Raw genomic sequence first — 22,696 nt, 5'->3', positions numbered from 1 at the left:
GAGTCTGTACCTTTCTGTTGTACTCTAGCTAGTCTCCGACTCTCTCCACTCTGATCTAATCTTCACATTGCATTATTTACTTTTCCTGACCCTTAGAAAAGTCTCTCTTTCACCCACACCCCTTTCAATAATAAAATGTGGAACGCAAGACAGATACTTTGATTATCTGTCTAAGTGACTTTGAGAAACGCAGTTTAGCTCTCAAAGTTTCCGTTTCCTTATCTTTAAATTGAGGGAAAGACAGAGAAATCAGAAAATGCTGCACAGTTAAAGGATGCAATTTTACACAACAATTTTCTAGATACTTGACATTTTGATTCATAATTTTCAAAATCTTTGAAATTTAAAATACAGTTTTTAGTGCATTATTTTAAAAAAAGAAATACTTGGCAATGACTGACCAATATCAAATACGGAGGTGCTCTGTTTTGGCTTATTTCCTCTGTAACACTTAAGAGTGGCTTCTCCTGAGTTCACTGGCATCCCAAAACACCAGACACATTGATGGAGCTTCAATGTGAAATAGTCATGTGGAAAAACTTTCCACCTTTCTTCCTGCTTGCTACTTAAGACACTTCCATCTTGTGACCCAGAGTACCGCCAGCATAGTAATTGCATCTGAAATAGACTGTTATTATGCAAGCATTGCAAATGTTTACCTGTGGTACAATAAGGAAGCTGAGGATATTAAAGCGATAATGTATGAGGAGCTGGTGCCATTAGATGACTTGATGTATCTGTTAGAAAGAGGAAGGCACAGGCATGAGCATTCTTTATATCTACATTTCTGCCAAGCTGTGAAACACTTCACTTAATGAGCATCTTTCCCTGCAGAGTAAAGTGACATCAATTAGAAAATAAGCTTATAATTGAACCTTTACCTTTGAAATAATGTATTTGCACAACTCCCCAAGGCAGTGTGTGCATAAACCCAAGGCTTGTTTTCCATCTAAACAACTTCTGATTTTACTCATTTATTAATGAAAGACAAGAAGCACCAGCAAGGGTTAGGTATACAGTTGAGTTTTGTTAGCTCATGAATGTTGTATCTGATGGTTTTTCAAAGCTGTGTTTAGCAACTGCAAGAAGATCCCCTGGTTTTATACTCACAAAATAATTTATCCAAATCCTGTCCTCAGAGAGCAGCATCAATACTCTGTTGCCCATTTGGCATCAAATGGGATTTATGCAAATCCCTCATCTGTGCAGAAATCTAATGATTTTTAGTGTCATTGTTTCTAATTCTTTGTGGTGTTCATTATATTGGTTTCTGGAAAAATTACTGCCTAACCAAGCATGCTTTTCTTCCAAATTGATTTTCTTCCCTAGGTAACTATGAAGTGTATCATATTGCAATATAGCCTATTCTTAAGTGCATTGTTACAATGCCACTCTCCTGAATCACCCTGAGTGCCTTGTTTTCAAATATTCTAGGTTGTGACTATTGTAATTAAAAAAAATAAAATAAAAATAAATCATTCCTTTTCGTACAGCGATCTCCTAACTTTGACAGCTTCTTAAGAACAGGCAGCACTGTGGCTGCTAGGAGTTAGGAAGGTCGTCGCCAGACTCCTTTCCATGTTGAACCTAAACAGTATTGTTGGGTAGGAATATCTTTCATCGTCTCAAAGACTTTGTAACAAACGCAGACACACTTAAAAAGACTGAGAGAGACTTGAAGCTTTTTAATCTGCAAATTTCTGGAATGCTTTTTTTTTGGCGTTTTTCTGGGACGTATTTTATATTCCACAATAAAAAGTAAAAGGTTTGGAGAAAAAAATTGATATAACCTAGAGCCAATTATGTGCATAAATCCCAATGATCATTCCTCTCTTCTTCCTTTTTATATTTCGTTTTCTTCCTGCTTGTTTTTCTTTTCCTTCTTCTTTTCCTCACCCTTTCTTTCCTATTCCTCCCTCATACTTTTCTTCCCCTCTCTCATTTACTACCTCTTTGACATGCTGTGCACACCACAGTGGAGACATCATAGTATGAGGTTAAAAAAACAAAATTAAACATGCTATGATGCTTAACCATGGTTTTCAGGGTCCCCTAAAGCATTTCCCATGCTTTTAAAATAATATTTAGTTTTTAATTTTTGTGAGTACATAGTAGGTGTATGTATTTATGGGCTACGTGAGACACTTTGATACAGGCATTACATGTGAAATGATCACATCACGGACAGTGGGCTATCCATTACCTCAATATTTATTCTTTGCGTTTCAAACAATCCATTTACACTCTTTTAGTTACTTTAAAGTGTACAATTAAGTTATTATGGACTGCAATCACCCTGCTGTGCTACCAAATAGTAGGTCTTACTCTTTCTAATTTTTGTACCCATTGAGCGACCTCACTTCCCCCTTAACCCTCCACTACCCTTCAAAGCCTCTGGTAACCATCCTTCTACTGTCTATGTCCGTGAGTTCAATTGTTTTGATTTTCAGATACCACAAATAAGTGAGAACATGCGATATTTGTCTTCTTTTCATGCCTGGCTTATTTTACTTAACATAACAATTTCCAGTTCCATCCATGTTGTTGCCAATAATAGAATCTCATTCTTTTTTTTATGGCTGAATAGTACTCCTTTGTATATATGTGCCACATTTTCTTTATCCATTCATCTATTGATGGACACTTAGGTGGCTTCCAAATCTTAGTTCTTGTGAACACTGCTGCCACAGACATGGGAGTACAGATACCTCTTTGAAATACTGCTTTCCTTTCTTCGGGTATATACCCAGCAGTGGGATCGTATGATATCTCAGTCTTTACCTTTGTAGAGGAACCTCCAAACTGTTCTCCATAGTGCTTTACTAATTTACATTCCCATCATCATCGTAGAAGTGTTCTCCTTTCTCTACATCCTCGCCAGCATTTGTTATTGTCTGTCTTTTGGGTATGAGTCATTTTAACTGGGGTAAGATGATATCTCATTGTAGTTTTATTTGCAACTTTTGAATGGTCAGTGATGTTGAGCACCGTTTCATATGCCTATCTGCTATTTGTATGTCTTCTTTTGAGAAATGTCTATTCAGATATTTTGCCCATTGTTTGATCAGATTATTTGATTTTTTCCTATGGAGTTGTTTGAGCTCCTCATATATTTTGGGTATTAGTCACTTGTCAGATGGCTGGTTTGAAAATATTTTCTTCTATTCTGGGGTTGTCTCTTCATTTTGTTGTTTCCTTTGCTGTGCAAAAGCTTTTTTAACTTGATGTTATCCCGTTTGTCCATTTTTGCTTTGGTTGTCCTTGCTTATGGGATATCACTTAGGAAAATTTTGCCCAGACCAATGTCCTGGAAATTTTCCTCAATGTTTTCTCATTTTCTTAAGGTGTTTAGTTTGATTTTGTTTTGTTTTAATTGTACAAGTTTTCTGCGGTAAAAATAAATACTAATGCATCTGGATATTCATAATTTTCATTAGAATGCACAAATCTCTGAGGAGGAGTCTGCACTAAGAATAGAAGGCATTCAGGATTGAATAAATGTATTTGATCTTGGAATCTGTTTAAACAACAGTTAGAATCATTTCAAAGAAACAATTTTCCTAAAACATTTTGGGAAACTTTTGCTGTAGTTCAGTCTACTTGAGAAGAACAGAGCAAGAATGTATTCCTCCTGGCCCACACCACACCATCCAGGAGTCAAAACATGTGGCAGCACAAGGCAGTATTTCCTGAATTTTTGAAATCTGTTTCTCAAATTGAGCCAAAAGCCTGCTTTCTAAAATTTTCATTAATATCTTGCTTCAATTTTTTTCTACTTCTGCTAAATATATATAAAATCTCTCTTCCCCATGGAAATTACCACGGCATATAAAAGCTATTATGTCATCATTTCACTGAATGAACTATCTCCTTGGCAAAACATTACTGATTTCTTCATCTATCCTACATATGATATAGAAGAAAACTTTCCCTACCACTTTTATTACATTCCTTGCATAAAAACATCATTTTTATAGATATAAATATTCCCCACTTGTAAATATTTTTACTTAATCTGTCAATTCAATTGAAGAAATTTTGGGAGCTTTCCAGATAACAAGTGTTCTGTTTTAGCCATGGGTACTACCATTAAGAAGTTCACATACACAAGCACAGGGTGACGTATGAGATCACGTGCTGATGATCTGTTGTGTCTGTGAAGATGATCTCTTGGCATTTAGTATCCATTCTTATCTCTCTTAGTGTGTTCCTCCACTGAAGAACGTGAAAAACAAAAACCCATGCTGCTACATTTCTTAGCAGCAAGAGTTCTAGACGAAAATTACGTTTCAACAATTAGAATCATCCTGTGAGATTTGGAAGGTAAAGATGAAAAGGAGGCCATATTCTGCCTTCCTTTGCTGTTTGTAGCTACAGAACAGGGTTATGGAACCATGTTTTCTGTTTGTGTGTGGTTTTGCTTTGCTCCCTTTTTCCTGCAAGAGTATTCCAACATCCAGTTTATCATGCCCAGGGGTCAAGAAGGAAGTAACCATACTCAGTTTTCCAATAGAGGGCACCAGCTTCACTAGTGGTGGAGAGAAACATGTTTCCAATATGGTGAGGCTCTCTGATTCTGACTTTTGATCCTTGAATTTTGGTTATTGTGCTGCCTTCTTCAACTCATCTGCTCCAAAAGCAGCCTCCAGATGCTCCAGCCTCACAACATTGTCATAGATTGCAGTTCTCCTGATGAGTTAGTTTCTGGGAGCCTTTCTTTCCCAGCACAAAGGCTGGTCACACTTCTCTTCCAAGGGCTTTGTAAGCACAAATGTATTACATCATTTACTGCTTTAAATAACTATAGTAAATTCTGTTTATGGCACAAAAACTTGATTAATAAAGTATTTACTACCAGAGCAGTTAATAGCCAAAATTTTAAATGAGAAGATTCTGGAGTGGTCAAAATAGAAATGGGATAAAGGGACCCAGCATGGTGTCTCATGCCTGTAATCCCAGCACTTTGGGAGGCTGAGGCAGGTGGATCGCCTGAGCTAAGGAGTTCAAGGCCACCCTGGGCAACATGGTGAAATCCCGTCACTATTAAAAAAAAAAAAAAATTAGTCTGGCATGGTGGTGCATACCTGTAGTCCCAGCTACTTGAGAGGCTGAGGCATGAGAATCGCTTGAGCTCTGGGGGCGGAGATTGCAGTGAGCCAAGATTGCACCACTGCACTCCAGCTTGGGCTACAGAGTGAAACTCCATATCAAAAAAAAAAAAAAAAAAAAAAAAAGAAATGGGATAAAGGAAGTGAGGATATATATACTGTTGAATAATAAGAGTCTGATGGTCTGTCACACACAATGGAAAAAGTAACTCAAATTACTGCAATTGTTCATCCAAAATGAGTCTCCTATTGAAGATAAGGATTTAAGACATCCACTGGTTACTAGAATAGAAATGGAAACTGAGATTGGCCTACACTTAACTCTGAAGCTTTTTTTTCAAAAGGATATATATATATATATATCTCCTTATTAATCAAGCATGGTTATATAGATGTAGGTTCTGTAAAAGCTCAACATTAGCTTCCTGGGCCCAAGGATGACCTGGCTAATACAACTGCTAGAGCCCAAACTGCCAAAAGATGAGACCAATATTAGTCCCCAGCATGGAAGCTGAAAATATAATTTTTCTCTTAATCTGGACACTTTTGAGAGGACAGGGATAACTCTTAATAGTTATATCAGGACAACAAATATAAACTGAAATTCTTCCATGAAAAGTTTCAGTTGCATGGCACTGAAACAAACATCAATTTGAAATGGAATTAAATTGGGTCCAATATACTCTGGAGGGAAGAGCAGTTTCCTCCCCTGAAGTGGAAACTTTTTCTGGATATGGGTTTACACTCAGTGTCCATCAAGCTTCTAGCACCACCAACGTGGACGTCCTGAATGCTTGTTCATCACCACAGTGTTCCACACATCACCACTTCTGTTCTATAGACTTAATAGTAAAAGAGATGAGGCTGTGGCTACCAAATACAATGCTCTTTTATGTATTCAGACCTTACAGAACAATAAAATGGAAGATTCAAGACCACTTATGTCACCAGGTGGGAGGTGGTGCCTTCTGAGATTAGGGTTCCAGCCTGCAAGTTTATCTGAAACAGTTATTAACACATTCTGTAGTTTCTCCCATACTCAGAGTATTAGAGTTCTGGATCGGAAGGGTAGAGGTGAAGTGGCATCTGCTACTATTATACTTAATGATCACCACACAAAATTTTTCTTTCCATATCCGTGAACTTAGTTTATACTAGTTTAGGATTTTAATATCTAAGAGCAGAATGTCTCCACTGGGGGAACTGTAATGCTTCCACAGAAATAAAAATTTACCGTTTGGAATTCTGATGCCCTGAACCAACTAATAAAAAAGTGGGCCGGGCACGGTGGCTCATGCCTGTAATCCCAGCACTTTGGGAGGCCGGGTGGATCACGAGGTCAGGATATCAAGACCATCCTGGCTAACACGGTGAAACCCCGTCTCTACCAAAAATACACACACACAAAATTAGCCAGGCATGGTGGCGGATGCCTGTAGTCCCAGCTATGCGGGAGGCTGAGGCAGGAGAATGGCGTGAACCCGGAAGGCAGAGCTTGCAGTAAGCAGAGATCGCGCCACTCACTGCGCTCCAGCCTGCAGCCTGGGCGACAGAGCGAGACTCCATCTCAAAAAACAAACAAACAAAAAAACAAAAAGGAAGGGGGACTCCTCTGTTGTCTGATGATAGGTTTATAAAATACAGGTGCATATGACTGCAACTATACACTGTGCTTAGAGAGGGATATATAGAGATTCCAGAGAGTCCTCTAGGATTCAAACTAGTACTGTCATTTTTGTTAGTAAAAGTTAATGAAAAACAAGGGTAACCCCATCAGTGAAGGCTTAGGACCCCTTAAAAATGAGGGCTTAGTAGGCTGGACTTGGTGGCTCATACCTGTAATCCCAGCACTTTAGGAGGCTGAGGCAGGCAGATCATCTGAGATTGGGAGTTCGAGACCAGCCTGACCAATATGGAGAAACCCTGCCTCTACTAAAAAATATGAAATTAGCCGGGCATGGTAAGGCATGCCTGTAATCCCAGCTACTCAGGAGTGGCTGACACAGGAGAATCGCTTGAAAAAACGAGGGCTTAGTAGCCCACCAGGTAAAAAATGCTGACTGGCTTACTTTCCAGTCGAGGGCAAAGGATACATAGAATGGAGAGTGGAGGAAGGAAGTGTTAACTGTGGCCACATGAAGCAAAGATGGCACTACTAGTCCATTGGTCTTCTCGTTCTATACATATTTATTACTGTCAAACAAGATGTTCTTCTTCTCTTTTTGCTACTCTTTTATATAGAGTATAGTGATGGTTATTCTTTTAAAAGTTATTTTTTAAGTGACATGATGTTAATTTGCAAATTAGAATTAACAAAAAAGTAACGAACATCCCCTAAAAAAAGACATAAAGACTACTAGTACTTTGTGGGGAGGTCATGTTTTCACTTATAAAAAGAAAGTTTGGATTATGTTAGGTGGAGTGATAAAGTTGATACTATTAGTAGGTTTATTTTTCATTGTGGTAAAATAGGCATAACTTTTTTTTTTTTTTGAGACCAAATCGCGCTCTGTCACCAGACTGGGTGCAGTGGTGTGATCTCGGTTTACTGCAACCTCCACCTTCTGGGTTCAAGTGATTATCACGCCTCAGCTTCCCGAGCAGCTAGGACCACAGGCACATGCCATCATGCCCGGCTAATTTTGTATTTTTAGTAGAGATGGGGTTTCACCATATTGTCCAGGATTGTCTGGATGTCTTGACCTCATGATCCTCCCACCTCGGCCTCCCAAAATGTTGGGATTACAGGCGTGAGCCACCATGCCCTGCCAGGCATAACATTTTTAAACCATTTATAGATGTGCAATTTGTTGGCACTGAACACATTCACAATGTTGTATAATCATCACCAGCATCTGTACCCAAAACTTCTTAATCATACTCAACATAAACCATGTACCCACTAAACAATAACTTCACATTCCTCCTCCTGCCTGGCCTCTGGTTCCCTCTATTCTACTTTCTGTTTCTATGACTTTGCCTATTATGGGTACTTCACGTAAGTGAAATAATACAGCACGTTGCTCTTCTGTTTCTACCTCACATCACTTAGCATAATGTTTTTAAGTTCCGTACATGTTGTGGCAAATAAAATTGCTTTCCATTTTATGGCTGAATATTTGTCCATTATATGTGTCCACCACACTGTGTACATCTGTTGATGGACACTTGGGTTGTCCCACTGACTTTCAGCTATTGTAAATAATGCTGTTGTGAACATCGGTGTAAATATTTTTGTGAGTTATTGCTTTTGCTTTCAGTTATTATGGACATATACATAGGAGTGGAAATGCTGGGTTCTATGTTTGACTTTTTAAGGAATAATCAAAGTATGCTCCACCGATGCTGCACTATTTTACATAGTGCAGAAATCCATGAAACTTCCAATTTCTCCCCATCCTTCTCAATGTCTGCTATTTTCCATTTCATTATTCCTATCATTATTGTTATCCCAGTAGGTGTGAAGTGGCATTTTATTGTGGTTTTGATTTGTAACTCCATATTGACTAGTGATGTTGAGCCTGACCCCATGAGCTTATTTGTCATTTGTATATTTCATGTGTTAATTGGTCATTTGCTTATCTTCTATGGAGAAATGTCTATTCAAATCCTTTGCCCATTTTTTAACTGGACTATTTGTTGTATGGTTAAATTTTAAAATTTTTTGTATTTTGGATATTAACCCATTGACAAATACTGATTTGCAAATATTTTCTCTCATTCCATGTATTGGCTTCTCACTTTCTTAATAGTGTCCTCCAATACACAAAGTACTTAATTTTGGCAAAGTCCAATTTATCTATTTTTCTGTTGTTTTTAACAGTGCTTTTGGTGTCATATCCATGATATCATTGCCAACTCCAAAATCATGAAGATATTCCTCTGCATTTTCATCTAAGAGTTTCATATTTTCAGCTTTTATGCTTAGGTCTTTGATTCACTTTGAGTTATTATTTGCATATGTTGCATGGTAATGGTCCAGTTTCAACCTTTTGCCTGTGAATATTGAATTTTCAAAGCACCATTTCTTGAAAAAAAAGTGTCATTTTGCTATTGACAGATCTTTTTAAAATCAGCTTTATTAAGGTAAAATTATATTCAAAAACCCTGCACATGTTTAATGTATGTAATTTGATACATCTGGAGATTTAAAAAACCCATGATATCATCAACACAATCAAGGTAATAAATATATTTATCATCTCCAAAAATTTGCTTGTTTTTCTTTTATTTGTGGTAAGAATAATTGACATTGATACACCTAACAATTTTTTAAGTGCATAATACTGTACTGTAAACCACAGGCACTATGTTGTACACAATTTATTTATTCCCAGTGAGCAATAACTTTCCATTTCCCCTTCCCCCCAGTCCCTGGAATCCACCATTCGATTTCCTGCTTCTGTTAGTTTGATTATTTTAGATACCTCCTATTACCAGAATCACACAATAGTTGACCTTCTGTGACTAGCTTAGTTCACTTAGCATAACATCCCCTGGGTTCATCCATGTTGTCACCAATTTCATTGTATTTAAATCCTACATTTTCTTTACCTACTTACCCACTGATGGACACTTAGATTAATTCCATATCTTGGATATCATGAATAATGCTACAATAAACATGAGATTGCAGATATCACTTTGACATCCTGATGTCAGTTTTTTTGATATATGCACATAAAGGGGATTTCTGGATGATATGATATTCTATTTCTATTTATTTTTATATTGTTTCTAATAGCAGCTGCACAATTTTACATCTCCTCCAACACTATGCAAGGGCTCTGATTTCTTCACAATCTCACTTGCACTTGCTATTTTTTTTTTTTGTCTGTCTTACAGCCAGCTTAATGAGTGTGAGATAACGTCTTATTGTGGTTTTGCTTTGCATTTCTATGGTAATTAGCGATGCTGAGCATCTTTTTATATACCTAGTTGCCATTTGTATGTCTTATTTGAAGAAATGTCTACTAAAGGCAATTGTCCCTTTTCAATAGGGCTATTTGTTTTGTTGTTGGTTTTTGGTGGCTATTGAGTCACAAGAGTTTCTTATATATTTGGATGTTAACCCCTCATCAGATAAATGGTTTGAAAATATTTTTTCTTATGTCATAATTTGTCTTTTTACTTTCCTGTTTGTTTGGCTGTTCAGTAGCTTTTTAATTTGATGTTGTCTCACTTGTCTAGTTTTGGTTTTGCTAACAACACCAAAAACAAAATGAACTGAATGGACATATTCAAAAGATTTTGCCAAAGGGCAGCAGAATGCACAGTCTCTTAAGTCCTCATGGAACGTTCACCAGGAGAGATCACATGGTAGACCACAAAACAAGTTTTAACATATTTTAGAAGATTGGAATCATATCAGCTCTCTTCTCTGGTCATAACAATGTGAAACTAGAAATCGTAAGAGGAGGAAAATTTGAATATCCACAAATACATGAAAATTTAAAAATACATTCCTGAATAATCAATGGGTCAAATAAGAAATCAAAAGGGAAATTAAAAAGTTATCCTAATGCAAACAAAGATGAAAACACAACATACCAAAAGTTATGGACGCAGTAAAAGTAATTCTAAGAGGAAAGTTTACAGCAATAAATAAAAAAAAAAAGAAAATCTCAAAAAATTAGTTTGACATTATTCCTAAAGAAAGTAAATAAGGAAGAACAAATAAAACCCCAAGATAGCTTAAGGGAGAAAATGATAAAAAATAGAACAGTAATAAATCAAATAGAAGTGAGAAAGACCATAGGGAGAAAAAAGCAATAAAATTAATAGTTGACTTTTTTGAAAAAAATAAAATTGAGAACTTCACAGCTAGTCTAAGAAAAAAGAAAGAAGATTCAAGTAAACCAAATCAAATAAATTATAACAGATGCTCCCAAAATAAAAAGAGTCATAAAGGAAAATTACAAGTAATTATATGCCCACAAATTGAATAACACAGAGAAAATGGATAATTCCTATTAAAACATAACCTGCCAGGATTGAGTCAGGAAAAAATATAAAGCCTGATTAGATCAATAACAGACACAGGAATTAAAGATGTTATCAAAAACCTTCCAACAACAGTAAAAAAGCCCAGGACCAGATGGCTTCATGCCTAAATTCTACCAAACATTCAAATAACAATGAATACTAATATTTTAAAATGCTTTCAAAAAGTACAGCTAGAAGAAATCCTTTCCAATATATCATATGAAACCAGAATCACTTTGATCTCTAAGCCAGACAAAGACCTCACAAGAAAAGACAACTACAGGCCAATTTCTCGATGACCACTTATGCAAAAACTCTTAATAAAATATTAGCAAACCATATCCAATAACACATCAAAAAGATTATAAATCAAGACTTAGTGGAATTTATCTCTGACATGAAAGATTGGTTTAACACACACAAATTAATCAATGTGATACATCACATTACCTAAATGAAAGATAAAAACCACATGATCATCTTAATTGGTGTGGAAAAAGCACTTGATAAGGCACAACATTCTTTCTTGATAAAAACACACAACAGTTTAGATATAGAAGGAAATCTCTTCAATATAATCAAGGACGTTTTTAGTGGGAGAAAAGTCATAAATTATTTAGCTTTTATGTACGGGAGCCTTCAGAATAAAGACCCAAGTCCTCAACAAGGTACAGAAGCTTATGAATCATCTCAAAGATGCAGAAAGAATGCAGGTTTAAAGCATGGGCAAAAACAGATTATGTGGCTAAATCAGGTTTAGTGCAAGACAGATTATGACAGGGAGAAAGGAAGAGGCCTGGCTAGCAAAGGTGGCTTTGTTATGTAGATGAAGTCTCATAAGGAGCAGTCCTCAGAGAAAATTGATGGTAAGTGTTTCTTTTCAGGCTTTTAAAGGTGTCAAACTCTCAATCTCTCTTAGATCCAGGAAAAGCCTAGAAAGGAAAGACCTGGGTGCATTAGTGGTGATTCTCTACAGATGCACATTTTCCTCACTAAAGACAAATTTGCAAGGCCACTTCTGTCTGCTGGCTCCATTGTAGCCATTCAAAATAGGTCAAAGAAATATATGTTGAGGTAAAATATTTTGATTTCCTTTGGTCCCCACTTTGAAACCTAAAAAAAAACAATTCATATATTAAAAGCCCTCCTGATAGCTTTGGAAAGATTTGGATTAGAGGTTGTTAGACAGAGGTAGACAAAGGAGTGAAAAGACAAATAGAAATAAACAGAAAAGAACAAATTTAAATATGTTGTTGTATATCTTCTTCTAGTCAGTCCTGAGAATAGACCAGTTCAGTTAAATCACTGTCTCCCATTCCAGGAGGTGCCATTGCATGGCGTAGGCCCCTATATGTGATGCAAGCAAACAGATCTTTAGTAAGAGGTTATTTCTAGAGAAACAAGAAAAGCAAAGGTTAATGTGTGGGAGCGGTCAGTCTATAGACTGTTTTTTCTAGTCTCTAAAGCATCTTCAGTTTGCAGTGGCAATATGACAGTGTTCTAGATTATAGTTCAAATCAGGTATTCAAATGAACTTTCTGGGGGGTCAGTACATCAACAGGCAGGCATGAAGATTTTATTATTTCTATATATATATGTTTCTGTTATTTCTCCTGAAGTTTTTGTCTACCTGCAGTTTGCAGGACTTTAAGAAAATCAGTTTTAATTTCTAGTGATTCCAAACGAGAAAAATGGAAGAAACATTTCAAATAACTAGTTTGGAGGCCTGTAGACAGCAAAGAATTCAGGACACAATCTAAATTGTGGACAAATAATAAAAACTCAAAAATAATGAACAATGCTAGAATCTAATAGCAGGTATACTACAGTTTCTTTTGAAACAAAAGTTTTATCTCTCCAGTCCCCCATTTTTACCAACAACAAATCATAGTGGGACTAATTGATTTGGAAAATCAATTTTAGTCTTATTATACTTGGCCTGATTATTTGCATAAAGTGCAGAAAGAATAATTATTGGCCACATAGGCTCTTTTATGCTGTTTTACAAGAATGTTTTCATGAGGAATGGCTTTTAGTTCATGTGATGTTAGTAATCTTTAATAAATAAAATTAGTTTCAAAATTATCTTCAATAATTTAAAATCTTAAAGTCATGTTATATTAAATAAAGTAATCCTAGGTGTTTCACTGGAACTAGGGTTGCTGAGATTTAGAATAGTCATTATTTATGTAATTAAAACTATTAGATATGAAAGAAGCAATTCTATATGCAAAGGCTATTTTTAAAAGTAAGATTTGCTTTTGGTAAAAAGTTTAGAAGAAGACATAGAAACGTAGTTTTTATTAAAAGGGAAAATAATTTTGCCTAGTTTAGTGTTTTTTCAGGATTGTTTGAAATTGAAGCACTACAAAGAAGGATGTAAAGTTGGGGAAAAGAATGGGAAAATTATGAAAGTTTATAGAAGATTTATAGAAATCTCACCAGATGGATTTGTTTATAAAATTTCATTAAAATTAGCTTTAGTGTTAATATACTATGCAAAGGTAAAATTTGATTTTCTCTTTTGAACGAGATTTTTGTATAGTATTAAGAGATAGTGAAGAATTTTTGTTTACCTTTTGAGTAAACTGCAAAAAAACAAAAAAAAAACACACAAAAAAAAAAAACAAAAAAAAAGAAAAAAGAGGAATGAGAGAGACAGATCCAGTTTGGCCTATGCTGCCTTTAATGCATCTTACTATTGGGAAACTGTCTCCTTGATATCAAAGGGTAAAGATTTTATGCTTTATAAAATCTTTGGATTTCCACTTTGGCTAAACAAGTGACTTATTTTACAGTGACTTGTGATTCTATAATACTTTATAATATCAAGTGTTTTAAACCTTTGATATTTGACAAGCTTTCCAAATTCTAAGTTTAGTCTTTTGACCTCAAACTAGTTTTTGTATATTAGGGCCCCTGAAGTCCAAGGCAGACATATTTGACTTATTTGATATGTTAAAATCATACAGGAAGCATTGTCAAACATGAAATTGTTTTTAACATTCTTTGGGTTATATTTATATACATGTGTTAATAATATGTGTTCCAAAATTGTATGAGATTCTTATAATTCTGATATGTCTTAGTATATGCTATCAGCAATAATAATTATTATGTTCAATTTTTGTGTGCTACAGAAATAGCCAAATTTCCTTGTAAATTTTGTCATTGGCCTTTTTAAATTTTGTTTTGGACTTTTTCAGCCACAGACAGTTATTGTTTGCTTTGTTTCTTCTCAAAAAGCAGTTTGTGGTTAGCTACAGTCCAATTCTTGCTTCTTTGGGGGAGTTCATGGATAGGACCCTGACATCCTCCTGAATGCAGGATTCTGATAACTTTAGAGTTTGTGCCATTTGACTACACAAAAACTTCCAGGACTCTCATTGAAGAGCTGATGCTTTCATGAGGATTGTGGGTTGAATATTGGGCAGAGCAGTAGTTAATTGCATCGGATTGAACTGATAGAAAACTAAAGTAATTGTTTTGACTTTTTTGCATAATACATTACTGCTGGCATGTGAGGTGACTTTACAAATTCTGCCATATGCACTGCTGCTTTTAAATGTCCTAATGTTTAAATGCCTGGGTGCCAAAAAAGATAAAGAAATAAAACAGGTGCCGTTCGTGTAAATCTCCTGGAAACTTCCAGAAGTTGGAGATGAAGCAATGACAGCCAGGGTCTCTGTCCTAACCTCAGCAAGCAACAGCAGCCATCAGCAGTCAGAACACAAAACTCCAACATTTAGAGGACAAGGTCCTGAATTCTCACCCTAGCTCTAGCGAGCTGCACCAGAAAGACGGGCCCACCTGCCTGCCACAGGGCTGTGAGGTAGAGAGTGTGTGGTCACTGCAATTGATCAAAACGAGCCACAATTTCGCAGCGAAGCCTTCTTCTGGAAGCTGAAAGCATTAAAATGTACTCCAGAGGTTCAATCGCTACTTCAGACAGTTTCTGTTCAGCATAACTGTTTTCTAGGTAAAAAGATGGATTCATAGTGTGTCCTTCTCTGCCGTCTTCCCTGACATTACTCGGTATTTGAGTTTTAAGTGCAGAGAGAATGATTCATCAGAATGCCAAATAGCCAAACTGGACTGGAGAATGTGGTTGTTTGGCACTTACTTCTTTGTAGTACATCCTCTGCTGCAGAATTTGAAAGCTAAATTTTTTTACAACGCCTTGGCAGCTCATATTCTGGACCCACCAATTAGCTGCATTTCATTCGAGACTTAGAAGAGGAAATTGAGGCAAGTGCTATACAGGCATATGTTGTTTTACTGTGTTCTACTTTATTGTGATTCACAGATATTGTGTTTTTTACACATTGAAAGTTTATGTCAACTCAGTACCATGCATGTCTATCAGCACCGTTTTTTCAACAGCATGTGCCCAATTTGTTAGCATTTCTTAGCAACAAAGCATTTTTTAAAGTAAGGTCTATATATTGTCTTTTTAGGAATAGTGTTATTACACACAATACATTACAGTATAGCACAGCATAATTTAATATGCACTGTGAAAACAAAACATGCCCATGATTCACTTTATTGTGGTGGTCTGAAACAAAGCCCACAATATCTCCAAGGAATGCCTGTGTTGTACCTGTTCTTAACATCTTTGGTTATCAACAAGGTTATGTCATAGTGTTTTCTTGTGGTGTTGTACCTAGTTTCCTGGGTAGCAAATTTGGAGTCTCAGGGTCCTGTCACCTGCAACTATGTTAGTGTTGGTTATATATACATATTTTACAAATAAATATATATTTAAATATATCTACACATATATGTACACACACATATATGTACATTCACACACACATAATATATGTTATATGTTATATGATATATGTATATAGCACCTACAAGGTTTGGTGTATTTTGGGCAAAGGACTATCTTGAAAAAACATTGTGAAGTGGCTTTTTTCCCAATATCCCATATTTATTCAATATGAAGGCACAGATAGATCAAGATTCCATCAGTTAGAGTCTTTTTTTTTTTTTTTTTTTTTTTTTTGAGACGGAGTCTCGCTCTGTCACCCAGGCTGGAGTACAGTGGCGCGATCTCGGCTCACTGCAAGCTCCGCCTCCCGGGTTCACGCCATTCTCCTGCCTCAGCCTCCCGAGTAGCTGGGACTACAGGCGCCCACAACCGCGCCCGGCTAATTTTTTGTATTTTTAGTAGAGACGGGGTTTCACCGTGGTCTCGATCTCCTGACCTTGTGATCCGCCCGCCTCGGCCTCCCAAAGTGCTGGGATTACAGGCGTGAGCCACCGCGCCCGGCTTTTTTTTTTTTTTTTGAGACGGAGTCTCGCTCTGTCACCCAGGCTGGGGTGCAGTGGGCGGATCTCAGCTCACTGCAAGCTCCGCCTCCCGGGTTCACGCCATTCTCCTGCCTCAGCCTCCCGAGTAGCTGGGACTACAGGCGCCCGCCACCTCGCCCGGCTAGTTTTTTGTATTTTTTAGTAGAGACGGGGTTTCACCGTGTTAGCCAGGATGGTCTCGATCTCCTGACCTCGTGATCCGCCCGTCTCGGCCTCCCAAAGTGCTGGGATTACAGGCGTGAGCCACCGCGCCCGGCCGTAGAGTCTTTACTCGGCACAACTCTAATGTAATCTGGACTTTCAAAATTCCTCCCTACTTCCTCTTTGAGTGATTTGTACCCCCAGTATTACAATATTTGGTTTAATTAATTCAGTTTAATAAATGCCTATGGAGAGTTTATCATAACTTACAAAGGGCTGATACATGTTATAGACTAATTGTTTGTCATATAGATACTGAAATATACATATATAATTACATATATCCTTCACTATATGTGTGTCTGCCTATATATGAGATACATATAATATATACATAAATGTTTCTTTTTGTCATGAAAATTTTTGGTTTAAAATTTCTATAGAAAAGTTGTTTTGTTTATGTTTTACAGTGCTATTTGTGTGGTCTCAATATAGGCTTTTTATTTATTTATTTGTTTGTTTTTTGCTATACATTGTCAAATTTATATTCTTAGGTTATAACTCAGTTCCACACTAGAAGTAGAGATATTTGGGTAGTTATATATATTTATGCGGTACAAAGTGATGTTATGATTTTTTAATACAATGTGAAATGAAAAATCAAGCTAATTAATCTATCTATAACCTCAAATATTAGATTTTTTCGTGATGAGAAAATTTGAGATTTACTCAGTGACAATGCAGTGTAGAGTATTAAATTGTTAGTTATATTCACCACATTGTGCAATAGATCTAAAAAAAAAATCAACCTTATTCCTTTTACATAACGGAGGCTATGTACCCTTTGATTATCATCTCCTCATTTCTTCCACTCCCCAGGTTTTAGATTCCACATGTAAGTGAAAATATACAGTATTTTTTTCTGTATTTGGCTTATTTCACTTAATATAAAGTCATCCAGTTTCATCCATGTTGTCATAAATGACAGACTTTTCCCTTTCTTAAGGCTGAATAGTATTTCACATTGTGTATATATACTACATTCTTGTCTTGTTTCAGTCATTTTCTATTTCATTCTGCAATCTCAAATCTGTCACTTCCTTCATCATCATAAAGGCATTCAATTTATTCAATCAAATGAATCAGATGCCTTAATATTCTTAGGTTATAACTCAGTTCCACACTAGAAGTAGAGGTATTTGGGTTCAGATATTGGTTTAGAAGAAAAGCTAGTCCCTCAGGAAACAATTCAACAAATGGAATTCATATGCAGATGTTACTCTGACCTGTGGACTCCTTCTTAGTTCTGCAGATCCAGTAACAAATTTTGGTGAGTCATAAATTAGAGCAGACTTTGGCCAATGATTCAGGGCATAAAAGACTGCATTTTGAAAAGGAAACGTAGGAGAACCAGAAAATCCTCGTGGTCAGCACTGCTTGTACTCAGTGTAGGAAAATCTGTACAGGAAAGCACATGCGGTCGTAATTAGAATGGCGTGGGCTTTGTGATAGAATAACCAGAATCACAGCATGTGTACGTGTCTCTGAGCCATAGTCCGTTGTCCCTCCTGGGACTGCACACATCTGTTGCTGCTGCACACACCTGCTGCTTGTCACGCATCTTCTTCAGACAGTGCCAAACACACACTGACATGCTTGTTTACAGGTTTCTGTAAGCCTTTGTTTTCTTAGCTACAGTCATCTTTAAATCTCGGTCCCTGAGTTTAAAATCATGTTTATGATCCTAAGTTTCTAGACATAGAAACTTTATATTTTCTACGTCCTCCTAGTAAATTTATATTTGACCTATGAAATTGCTCCTCCAAATATCCCTGATTTTATACTTCTATTAATTTTGGTTAAATGGTTAACAACTCAAAGACAGCTGGAGATGAATTCCTGCTCACACAATACTGTAAGGAAGCGGCAAATGTGTTTCCAATCCTCCTTTATCTCTTTAACCAGACTGCCCACTTGGTATTGACAAGCAAGGGCAGCTCTTGCATATGCACTTACAGACTATTTTTAAAAACTGGTTTTGAAAGTTCTAATGATTATTTTCATGAATAACTTGTGCTTTATTCCATGGGTTAGGAAATTATAAATACATTTGGAAAATGCGTTGCTGATTGAAAGTGCATTACTGAGAGAACACTGATTAGTAGAATTGCTGTAGGATGTTTTTCTGAAGTGAACATTTGACAATTGACTGTCATCCTTTCTCTATCAATGCCAGCTGGGTTCTGGGAATATTGTGTAGTATATAAATATGAAGGCGCAGTTCAGGTACTGCAATGCAAGTCTACAAAAGTAGTTAGTCAGAGACTGTAATTTTGGTTATAAAACTGCTTTCCTGTGAAGCAGGTTTTAAAATATGTTGAAGCAATATGAAATAGATTTATATCAAGGACCTTCTAGTCCAACTCCTCCCCATGCACATACAGTGCAAATCAGATACTAATTGTAGAAACTTTACCTTGTGAATACTGAAACATTGCAGCCAATTAACAAGCAAAGTATTTTTGAGGGTAGATGAGGAGACAGAAAAGGACAATCGTATGCAGTATAATTTCATGTAAAGAGTCGCTGCTGAATATAATGAATTTTATAAAAGTTTGAAGAAGTTGCCAACAGTGGGGCTGATGGTGGCTATATTGTAAGAAGGGTCAGGGAAGGCCTCTGTGAAGAGGGATTAGGCCAGTAAAGATATGAATATGTGAGTGTACAACCCATGTGGCTATCTGGGGGAAAATATTTCATGGGAACCATAGAAGCAAAGGACTTAAGGCAGAAATGAGTTTGATGATTTGTGCAGGAAGGAGACCCACATGGCTGCCCTGAAGCTGGGCAAGGAGATGTGGGGAAGAGCTGGTTCCTGAAGGTCCCTATTGGTCAAAACAAGATGTTTACATTTTATTAAATGTGTGAGACACTGTTAAAGGATTTTGGAAAAAGAAAATTGATTTCCTAATTTATTTTATAAGATTATTTTGACAATACAGTTACTTATATGAATAAAATGTTTCTAAATATTAAAAAAAACACTCTGCAAGGTGGGGAGTAGAACATGTGGAACAGGCAAGGGTGGAGGTGGAGGACCACGGAGGAGGCCATTTTAGTAACAGCCACAAATAATTAGGGCATGGATCTAATTAGGTGGTGGAGGGCAGAGAGGTAGTAAAATAGCCAAATTGGGGAAATATATTCTGAAGGTATAATTGATTGTAAAGTTTTTTGGTAATGAAATACTAAAACAATCAAAATGCCTCATACTTCTCTGTCTGAAACTTGGTAAATAGTAATAACGTTTACCAAGATAAAGAAGAGAAAGAGAAGAGTGATTTGGGGATTGGTGACAGAGCAAGGGTACTTGTTTAATCACATCAGATTTGGGTTATTTATTAGGTTTCTGAGTGGGGATGGTGACTAAGTAAGTAGATACACTGTTCTGGAATTTCAGTGGGAGCCTCACATCACACCTATATCGATGTACCGAAGGCCTTTGAAGCTGTAGAGCTGAATGAGTTCTTTGTAAAGAATGAGTGTAGATTGAGAAACAGAGTTCTGAATATCCAACTGTGAAACACTGTGCATTCCAACATTTAGAAGTCAGACCAAGGGACATCCAGCAAAGACTGAGAAGAAATAGCCAATGAGGTAAGAAGCAAAGCATCAAGAAGGCAGTGTCTATGAGGATAGTAAAAATGTATATGAAGACAAGGAGATAGTCAACTGCTCACTGTTTCTGAGAGGCCATTAATAGAACCCTTATGATTGGTCGTTGGTTTTGACATTGTGAGGTCATTCATAACTTGGACATGACTCCTTTCAATGGAGAAAAGGTGACAGTAGCCTCATTGAAATGAGTTCAAGAAATAATGGACTTTAATGTGGTAGTTAGGATATAAAAAGACAGAGAAGACATTGTATCTTTTCATAAAAGTAAGAAAAATCTAGATCAAATGTCTATGAGACATTTGAAGATGGGTGACACAGTGAATCATAGTTGAAATTAATTCCAGGAAATGAATCTCTTCATGGGGGAGCAGAAAACAGCACAAACTACCTGGCGGCAAACTCGGGCTCTGCATTCAGTGTTGCAAATTAAAAAGAAAGGTTGGCAAAGATTAGAGACTTTACTGGATTGAGGGGAGGCCAGCAAATCTAGTGGCACTGGGAGGATTTAGCAGGGTAGGTTGGTGTCTGGGAAAGATACAAAGCACCAACAGTTCAATTAATTCATCAATTCAACACTCTTCCTCTAATTTTGCTGAGAGGCTGTCAGTGCAAGCATGATAAAACTTGAATAAATAATCTATGTAAGTTTGTGCATAAAAGGCCCTGCTGTAACTGAATCAAAGGTGAGTCTGAGGTTGATTCATGGACCAACTCTCTCCTGGTTTAAATACTAATGGGATCTGAGATTCAGCTACTCTAAGCCTTGAATAACCTGTTTTTCAAAGCTTATATCCCGAATGCCAGTCTCAAACTTCTGAAGTATATCATTCAAAGCCATGTGTCCCAGAAGTGTGATTTTGCCAGTATATCAGTGGTTATTATAGTTATAGTGGGCAACACATATTTGAAGTGAGTTGCTTGAAATAATTTAGAAAAAATTGGTACTCTAAGTGAATATGAGAGGGGAAAATGGTTATTTCTCTCATCTACACCACGCTCTAGCACTAAAAATCTGTGTAGAAGTGAAATTCTGATGTGATAGAGTAGACAAATTGCCTCAGAGGAGGTAGAGATATGGAAGACACTAGAAATGTCTTCATATGGATGAAGTAAGTAGAGCTATTCAACTCCGTCATGGCCTGTGGATAACTCTTTAGTGAGGAAACTGCCTTTGCTCATTTTTTCTCCTCTATCCCCCACACTCACATCCATGTACCCATTTCTGCCTGTTTATCTTCTTACTATTGAAATTGGATCACTGCATTCTACTTACACATTCGGTACTGAGGTGCCCTATGCTGTGTGAACACCAGAGTCACCCCACTTAGCTCCAACTGTAAGGAGCAGCAAAAGCATGTTCCCCCAAGGATAGCACCTCAGTAATGGGAAGCCATGTGCCTACACATAATTCAGTGTCAGAATTAATGGCTACTGACTTACCTCATCTCTTTGCCTTCTAATGCTTATGGCACAAGTTCGTTACAGCTGTCATAGCAAAGAATGACAGACTGGGTGATTTAGAGAACACAAATTTGTTTTCACTCAGTTTTGGAGGCTGAAAGTCTGAAATGAAGGTGTTGCCAGGGTTGGCTTCTCCCAGACCACTCTCCTTGGCTAGCAGATGGTTTTCTGTTCCCTGTGTCTTCATGGCCTTCCATTTGTCTGTATGTCATCTCATCTCCTCCTGTTGTAAGGCACCAGTCATATTGGATTACGGCCTGTTCTAAGGACATCATTTTAACTTAATTATCTTTTTGAAGATACTGTCACTAAATATGCAATCAGATTCTGAGGTATTGGGGAGTTAACACTTCAACATTTAAATTTGGGGGGCCACAATTGATTCATATATTTATATATGGATGCTATATATATATATATATATATATATATATATATGCATAATAAATATTCATTTATTTATAACATGATTGAAAGTGCATGAAAAATTCAATGTTATTCACTTATTATGCAATTATATATATATTTTACATCTATCTATAAATATATGAACTGTGAGCATCTAGATATTTTGTCTACACGTTCATTGCTTTCATCTAGATATTGAGAAACAATGTAATGGAAAAAATAAGAGTACTCAAATGAACACTAATTCTTAAAGTAGAGGATGTGTTAAATTAGTGTTTGAGATAATTCATTCAAATTCAGAAATTTATTCTACCCATCCATTAATAAGTGATTACATGCCAGGCACTGTACATTCACAATTGTATTCAAAGAACTCACAGTCTAGATTGAGAGAAAGACACATAAACTAAATATTTTAATATAGATTACTGCTATGAGTATTGAAATAAAAGGGAAGTGCTACATTTAATGTGAACTTCTGAGTTCTAAAAAGATGTTGTTTTTTTCTGGCCTTTGTGAGTTTTTTTAGGATTATTTATGTATTTATTTTTTACTAATAAGTGAATGAGGAATAGTTCTTCTGTCTTCTTTAT

At 36.5% G+C, this 22,696-nt stretch overlaps 1 long non-coding RNA gene across 1 annotated transcript in view; it reads right to left on the bottom strand.

Moving 5' to 3' along the window:
• LOC105495672 (uncharacterized) overlaps positions 1–22,696 on the bottom strand; it is a 63,248-nt gene that overhangs the window by 21,518 nt on the left and 19,034 nt on the right. Inside the window, exon 3 of the long non-coding RNA XR_011606527.1 lies at positions 660–737. This is a non-coding gene — a long non-coding RNA (uncharacterized lncRNA). The remainder of the gene's footprint in view (positions 1–659; positions 738–22,696) is intronic.

This window comes from Macaca nemestrina, chromosome 8 (genome assembly GCF_043159975.1).
Source record: "Macaca nemestrina isolate mMacNem1 chromosome 8, mMacNem.hap1, whole genome shotgun sequence".
Taxonomy (NCBI): domain Eukaryota; kingdom Metazoa; phylum Chordata; class Mammalia; order Primates; family Cercopithecidae; genus Macaca; species Macaca nemestrina.
The sequence above is the reverse complement of the archived record's forward strand: the minus strand, read 5'-3'. Positions and strand labels throughout refer to the sequence as shown.